Source organism: Canis lupus, chromosome 18 (assembly GCF_048164855.1).
Source record: "Canis lupus baileyi chromosome 18, mCanLup2.hap1, whole genome shotgun sequence".
NCBI lineage: Eukaryota > Metazoa > Chordata > Mammalia > Carnivora > Canidae > Canis > Canis lupus.
In genome coordinates, this window is record NC_132855.1 from 22003998 (window position 1) to 22011687 (window position 7690).

General features: G+C 45.2%; 1 long non-coding RNA gene across 1 annotated transcript; it reads right to left on the reverse strand.

Annotated features, from left to right (window-relative positions):
* Nucleotides 1–2630: 2630 nt before the first annotated feature.
* LOC140609476 (uncharacterized) lies at nucleotides 2631–7451 on the reverse strand. The gene is made up of 3 exons (XR_012011301.1): nucleotides 7139–7451; nucleotides 4447–4577; nucleotides 2631–3982 (listed from the first exon to the last, which is right to left on the reverse strand). It is a non-coding gene; the product is annotated as an uncharacterized lncRNA (long non-coding RNA).
* Between the last annotated feature and the right edge of the window lie 239 nt (nucleotides 7452–7690).

Below are 7690 nucleotides of genomic sequence, written 5' to 3' on the forward strand. Positions count from 1 at the left end.
TGGATGCTGTTCAGGGTCTGGCCCCTCATGCATTATCAAGAGATATTCATGATAGATCTTATATTAAGAACTTGTCATGTGAACATACAAGCACACAGTCTAAAAAGCACAACTGAATGAAGCATTTGGAGTGGCTATTTACTTAGGGAACACCATTCTACCCTGGTTCTTGGCCATTTCTGGTGAAACAGATGTAGACCTGTATAAGTATTAGTTCTGCCATTGAAACAAGTATATGCTCTATTGGCCTTGCCATTTGCTTTTCTACTGGGGTAGCTATGGCTAGGAGCACAAGTCAAGGTTAAACTATTTGCCACACATCCCCCCTCCTCACACCCTGCCCCAAACCCACAATTCAAAACCAAAGCCATATACCCTTAAGCCTTTCAGTCCTGTGGAGGAGGTTAATTGGAATCACCCAAGTGGGTTATTGCTCCTCTTTCACTCGTTTGCCACAAATCAGTTTGTTTTTATTTGCCTCACAACCCCCATTAAATAGAATTTGTCTTGTAGCATACAAATCATTTCCCACGATCAAAATGCAGCTCTGTCTCCTTTTCCTAGTAGAGAATCTGAGCTATGTTTCTCCTCAACAAATCCCTATTCCCAAACCTATATTATACATCTCACCATGTTTTGTCTACTTGTCTTCTGATTCCAGCTGTGTCATTTCAGCTATCATGCCTTTGTGTCTCAGGACAAATATCATAGGGTAGGAGCAAGGTAAGGATGTCGGGCATACACCATTAACCCAAACTCGGTTCTGACGAGCCAACATCCTTAACCGATGACCTACACCCCCTCACTGTTGACAGGAGCATTTTTTTTTTCCTAATGCATATTTTAGTCTTGATTGACCATCAACCATATGGCATGATTGTCCTGTGGGTAAGTTTATTATTAACAGCTCACAGCTGGAGTTAGAATAACTACACATGGCTGTGACATTGCACTAATTGACCAAGACACGTCTGAGAACAAGATGCAGAAAGTGGCCATTGCAAATTACTTCAAGCACAAATGGAGAGCTTCGTGGGAAATGCTGATTTCAGATTAGAGGTTCTGTATGTTAAGACCAAATTGATCTGGGGAGAGGGGCTGGCTAGAGGGGAAAGAGGAGGTAGATGAGTCATACAAAGACATTCTTCTGAGCCTCCATTAAGTCTTTATTCAAGTGAATTATTTTAAACAGATTCCTGTTAATGAGAAAGGAGCAGCCACACTTAAAGTGGCATTAATCCTGAATTTTTAAGTGCTCAGACAATTAAATCACTAAATCCATTGGGTGCCTTCCGTCCATATTTCCCTGTCTAATCCTGCTGTCACAGGCGAGGCCGGGCAAGATTTGAGAACAGCATGTGCTGTGTTAGCTCCATCACTTAGCATTAGAGTCAAAGAAGTCGAGTTTGGAGGGGACCCGGGTATTGTCTGCACCAGTGAGTGGGGTGACGGGATGTAGGGACACTGGCCAGGGGTCGTGCCTGCGTTAACAGGCTACCACTGAGTCCTCTGGGGAAAGCTCCTGAAAATTATGAAATGTGAATAGGCTGTTTGTGCATCTCTCAGTAAATTTCTTTCTCAGATGTTTCCAGCCAGTGCAACTCGATTGAGAAACGGCTGGGGGAGAACAGAGGATCAAGCCAATGAGCTCAGTGTCTTATAAATCAGCGGCATCGAGCTGAACTGCAGCTGTCAAACTGTGGAAAAACCTGCTGCCATACAAGCTTGCGAGTCTTTTCAAAAACAAAACCTAACCCTCGCCTTGCTCTCTAGATGGGAGAACGCTTAATTAAAGTTCATGGAGGAGTGAGGAGTGGAAAAAGAAATATGGTTTGCTAAGAAAATAAAAAAAGAACCAACTCAAGGTAGTGCATATGTAACATGTCCCAATTCTGATCTTGGCTCAGGCACAGAATTACAAGTGGGGTCATGAAAAATGGCTAAGTGTTGTCATGAGTAAATCCTACCAAGTGGTCCAATAATACTCTCTGCTCCAAAACCACACCAACTGAATAACCCTGTAGTCTACTAACACCATCATCCCATTTCGTGGGTGGGGAGGCTGTGGCACAGAAAAGGCAAGTACCTTGCCTAAGCTTCTGTAGCCACTTAGACAGTAGACCAGCTGTCTACTGCAGCCGGGCTGGTGCCAGACTCTCCCAGCCACGATGGCATTGGTGTCTAGGGACATCATAGACCGCAGGCCGAAACCCCAGCTCTGGGAAGTAGGCAGGTCTGATCCTGACAATCCTCAGCCCAAAGAGGTCCTGCTCTGCTTTTCCATGCCTCAACCGTCTCCAGATTCTGAACTTGTACCCGTGTCGCTTAATCATCCCACACTTAAATATATCTGAGATTGTGTGAGTGCTTTTTTTTTTTTTTTTTCTTTTTAAGTCTTTATAACCAATGCTGAAAAACAGCTTTAAATTAGGAAGAGCAGGCTTCGGGAGGACCCACGGAGGTTTCCAATAATAATTGTAAGTCTGCCCAGATTGCGTTGTCTCCGATGTGTGAAGGGGTCGGGGTCAACCCCTTGTGCACCAGAACACAAGGCCTGTGCGCCCGGCCTGAGTTGTGTTACTGTTGCCGGGGAAACCATAATTGAATTTCCTGAATTATACACAGTGCGATAGAACGTTGAATAACCATATTTATTTGCCTTCGAGGCCCTGTGGCATCTGTTGTTTGGCTCACAAAGGTCCTATTGACTGAGAGAGGGGTTTGCTGATCCAGAAAGCGGTGATGGGCGCGTGAGGCGGTAGGGCCGAGATTTCTCCCCCACTTCTGCACCCACCAGACAAATGGCCTGGCACCGGCAATGGGCCCAGACGGCCTGAGGCCCGGGTGTGAAATCGATCCTCCTCTTTTCCAATGCTCCATGCTCTCACTTCTCAACTGAGGGAAATAGAGAGAGGTGCTGTGGGGAGGGGGGCGGAAGGAAAAGGAGAGGTAGCAGGAAGGAGGCTGGGTGGTGGAAGGCGGTTGCAAGGCCTTGGGTGAGCTCATCGATTCCACAGCCACTCTAAACCAGCAGAGAGTGGCTGGGGACAGGGGGTGACTTGGGGACAGTGGGTACACAGGTGGAGGAGACACAGTCCAGCCATCGAGAGTTTGACCACCTAGCCAGGGCTCTGGATACTCAAACATACTATATAAGGCCTACAAGCAAGAAGCTGGAGGGATCAGGGCAGCCCGGGTGGCTCAGCGGTTTAGCGCCACCTTCAGCCCAGGGCCTGATCCTGGAGACCGGGGATCGAGTCCCACGTCGGGCTCCCTGCATGGAGCCTGCTTCTCCCTCTGCCTGTGTCTCTGCCTCTCTCTCTCTCTCTCTTTCTTGTGAATAAATAAATAAAATCTTAAAAAAAAAAGAAGTTGGGGGTTTTAGAGGAAGGGTGGGCTGGGAAAGAGCTCAGCTTTGATGAGCAGGCTGGGAAAAGATCTGGGAGTTTGATGGCATTTAAAATAGTTCTTAAAAGATGAGTAGGATTTCAGTAGGTGATGGTCTTCTTGAACTCAGGCAACTGTAAAAGTGTAAATACAGGTAAGGGGGGTATACAAGCCTCAGATGGATCCTGACTAGTCCCTGAACTGGTCCCCCCCAGCCACCAGCTTCCCCTGAAGCTACCACTGAGTCAGCCAACAAATGGTGACTTCTCTGGAGCAGAGGAGGGAGAAAGGGAAGAGAATCGGACTTCAAACTTGGGCCACTGAGGCCCAGAGCCCTCCCATCAGCCAGCCTGCTGAGTCAGACCGCCAAGGGCCACGGGGTTTTGCTGTCAGAACTGAAGTCTGGGAGTGTCTTCGATTAGGAATAGTTTCTGAGTGAGACAGTGAAGCTTTCTAGCCCGTCACCGTGTGGGATGTGCAGTGCTTTCTTCCCCGCCGCTGGCTTCGCTTTGGTGTTTCAGTAATGAGGTACCCACAGTGGCGCCCCCGTGGCCCCAGGCACGTCTCTTCAGATGCTCCAAATTATCCGTCTGCCCTGCTGAAGGAAACATTGTAGAAATCTTTTCTTCCAGAATAACAGCGTGAAAAAGAAATGACTTTTTTCCCCCTATTTTTCAGCTTTTTAAAAGGAACATTTCAAGCATATATAGAAGGCAGAGAACAGGGCACGTGAACACTCAGGTTCCCAACATCCAGTTTCAACCACTCTCAGGGCTGCTCATTTATTCCTCTACAGGCCCCCTGCCCGGCACCTCCAGGGCCCGTCGCCTCACCCCCTGGATTATTCTGAAGCTAATACCAGACATCATATCATGGCATCAATAGGTACTTCAGTACTATCTCGATAAACAGCAGCTTTTAAAAATACATCATTACAGCGTTGTCATCACATCTAAAAATAGCAGTTCCTTAATAGGATCACATTTCCAATCAGTGTCCAAATGTCCCCATAAACTCATAAATGTTTATTTACTAATAAGCAGAACAATGCCTTCATACCGCATTTGGTGGTTGTGACTCTTTTAATCTGTGGCTTCCCCTCGCTCCTTTTCTCTTTGCAATTTGTTTGTTGAAGAAATAAGGTGATTGGTGTTGTAGAGCTTGCCACACTCCAGGCCTTTTGACTCCAACTGAAATAATAAATCCAGGCAATGATAATTGTAAAACCGTTAGGTGAGAGGTCAACAAGAACTTCAAAATGGATGTTACAGTTGACCTGACCCCCTGGACCAATCCTAACATCTCAGAATAACCTGAGATTCACATCACCTCCTATGATGAATGCTTACCAAAAAATTTAACTGGAATCCCATTGAGCCGCCCGCTCTAATGATCAGTTTATAGCAAATACAAGGGACGAAGGAATATGGAAAACCACATGATAGGCTTTTTAAATTTCCATTTTGAAAAAAAAATTATATTTTGATGTCACAAACATGTATTTAAAATGTATCAGATTACTCTGTTATTATGAGACATTATAGTGTGATGTTTTCCCTAGGATTACTGAGGAGTAGGATGTATCCATGCCTCACTACATGAACTCGGAGTGCTATAATGTCTTGTTCTCTTGCTTGCCTTTTGTACACTTTAACCTACTTCCTAAGGACCGCTGACTGGACTGTACTATCACAATTTTTGCATGCCTCTGTGAGCCATGCCTCCCCCTAGCCCCTCGCTGCAAAGTTCTTTCCATTTCACTGTGCACTGAGAAACCAAATATCAACTTTTTCAGAACTTACAAGATAAAGGTTCTAAGTGAAAGCTAAACAAGAGCTCCTCTTCGTAAATGCACAAATATTCGTGGTGAGAATTTCATAATGATCGTTAAGTTTTTCGGGGTTTTTTCCCTCCCTAATTCTTGACCACACTCTGGATAGCAGAAGCTTCTGGATAAATGAGATGTAACCTGTGTTCTATACTAATTCCGTTGGATAGAAAGTTTGGTCACAACACCCAACAATAAGCCACAGTATGCATAGGGAAAATGGCAAAATTTCAAGTTGGAAAAACTCAGCACTGTGCACACACATGAAAGTTTGATGGGAATGTCACCTGGATTAGGTCATTAAAGACAAGGAGATGTAACAGCCTTGCTGTTGACATTCCCTTCTTCTCAAAACACCCTCTTTTTTGGGTTCCATGACCTAACACCCTCCTAATTTTCTCCGACCTCTGGGATTCTCCTTGGTCTTTTTCCTGGCTCATCGTCCATTTTACTGACTGTTAAATATTGGAAAATTTCAAGGCTTGATCCACTGCCCTGTTCTTCCCATCCTACACCCTCTGTCTGTGAGCTTGTCCATGCTTATGGTTTTAATTATTATCTATATGCTGATGACTCTTAAATCTATATCTCCAGCCTAGCCTCTCCCCAGAGCCCCCAGCCATAAATCCATTTGCCTATTCAACATCTTGACTTGGCCATCTCACAGCACTTCAAACTCCACATGGCCAAAAATTGAACTCAAACCTTCTCCCTGCAACCTGTATCTCTCCTCCCACATTCCTGCTCTCAATACACAGCACCGCCATCCGAAGATGAGCACACAAACACTTGGCAGCCATCCTTCACACCTCCTTCTCCCTCTTTGCCATATTCACTGCATCAGTAAGGGTTGTTGATCCTCATTTCCAAATCTGTCCATGCCTCTTTGTCTTCATGCTGCCACCACAGTACAATTTCTCACACTTTCACTCCTAGATTGCCTCCAGAGTCTTCTACACGCACCATGTCTTCCTTGTGTCCAATCCCTTCTGTAGCTACTTTCCTTGGAAATTGTACAAAATGTGCTCTTTATAAGTGTCTCATCTTCTCTGTGCCTTGAGGAGAGAGACTAAAATCCTTATCTTAGCTAACAAGGCCCTATGTCATCTGGCATTTATCTCCTTTACTTTCATTTCCTCATTCTGTGACCTGTTTCCCTGTGTTCTGGGATCTGATCATCATGGTTCAAAGGAGTTCAGCCCCAGGACCTTTGCACATGTAGTTGCCTCTAGGATTGCTTTCTTCTCTTTTCCTTTTTTTATCGAGTTAACCCCTATGTGTCTTTCTTTATTCAGTTCTTTTAGAAAGTCTCTGTTGGCTGCTGGTTTGTCTTCCTAATGCCATGTTCACAGTCCTTGTTCTTTATGACTGAAACAATTTCACAACTAAAGAAATCGAGGCCCAGAAATGTTATGCAACTTGCTTAGGTATCATATATCCAGGTAGTAGCTGTGCTAAAACACACTGGAATAATCTCATTTGAATAGCAGCTGGATCTGTTGTCAAGTATTAGAGTTCTGTGTCAAGTTTCAGCCTCTAAATGATGTGCAGAAGCTGGAATGAGTTGAGAGAAAAGGAATCAGCTAATTGAAAGGGAGCAAGTAGGACCTCTGAAGAAAGGTTAAAGGAGACAGGGACTGTTTAGTCTAGCATAATGTAGAGACATGGGAAGAAAAGAAATTTAAGAATTGTTCCAGTTTGGGAAGGTGGAAATGGCCACAAAAATATTTGTTTGAATGACCACAGGGCACAAGAGCCTATTGGAAGCTGCACATCTCTGTAGGGATAAGAGGGTTTTAACCAGAGAGGGCTTGGTTTGACAAAGGCAAAGGTGATCAAAGATCTGAACAAAACACAGAGTTAGTTCCTGAAAGTCTTCTTGCGGAAATGATGAAGAGCAGGATCAATGAACATCTGACTTACCTGGTGGTTTCAATGTTGACCTAGGTCAGGCGGGAAGCCGGGCAGGCTGGCCTCTTGAGGTTGGAACGAATGAAGGAAAGGATGGATGTGAAAGTGAGCCTCGCCATCCGTCACAGGCCAGATCGTGCTCCCACCCTGCCTGGTGTGGAGAAAGAAATACTGAGTGGCATGCGTCCCCAAGGGCTCCTCAGCTGATCACACTCAGTTGGCCTTATCTGGCTCCCAGGTGTTTCCATTTATCTCTGATAAACTGTCAGCAGAGAGCCAGCTTTGTGGTGGGAGGTGGGGAGGGGGATGAGCGCAGGGGAGGCTAATACCCCAGATGTTTTCCGAGAAGATGGGAGAACGTTATTCTTCAGGACTAATGCATTTCGTCATCCCCTCCGTGTGCAGATGTTAAATTCGGGAACACTTCCAGGTTCTTTTTTCTCTCTTAAAATAAAATTAGTTGTGTATTAAAACACCTAGGACCCAGGCATCCCCAGGAACGTATCTCATTTGCATATGGATAAAGCTTTGGGAGCATAAGAGGGTTCTAAGTTTTACTGGCGT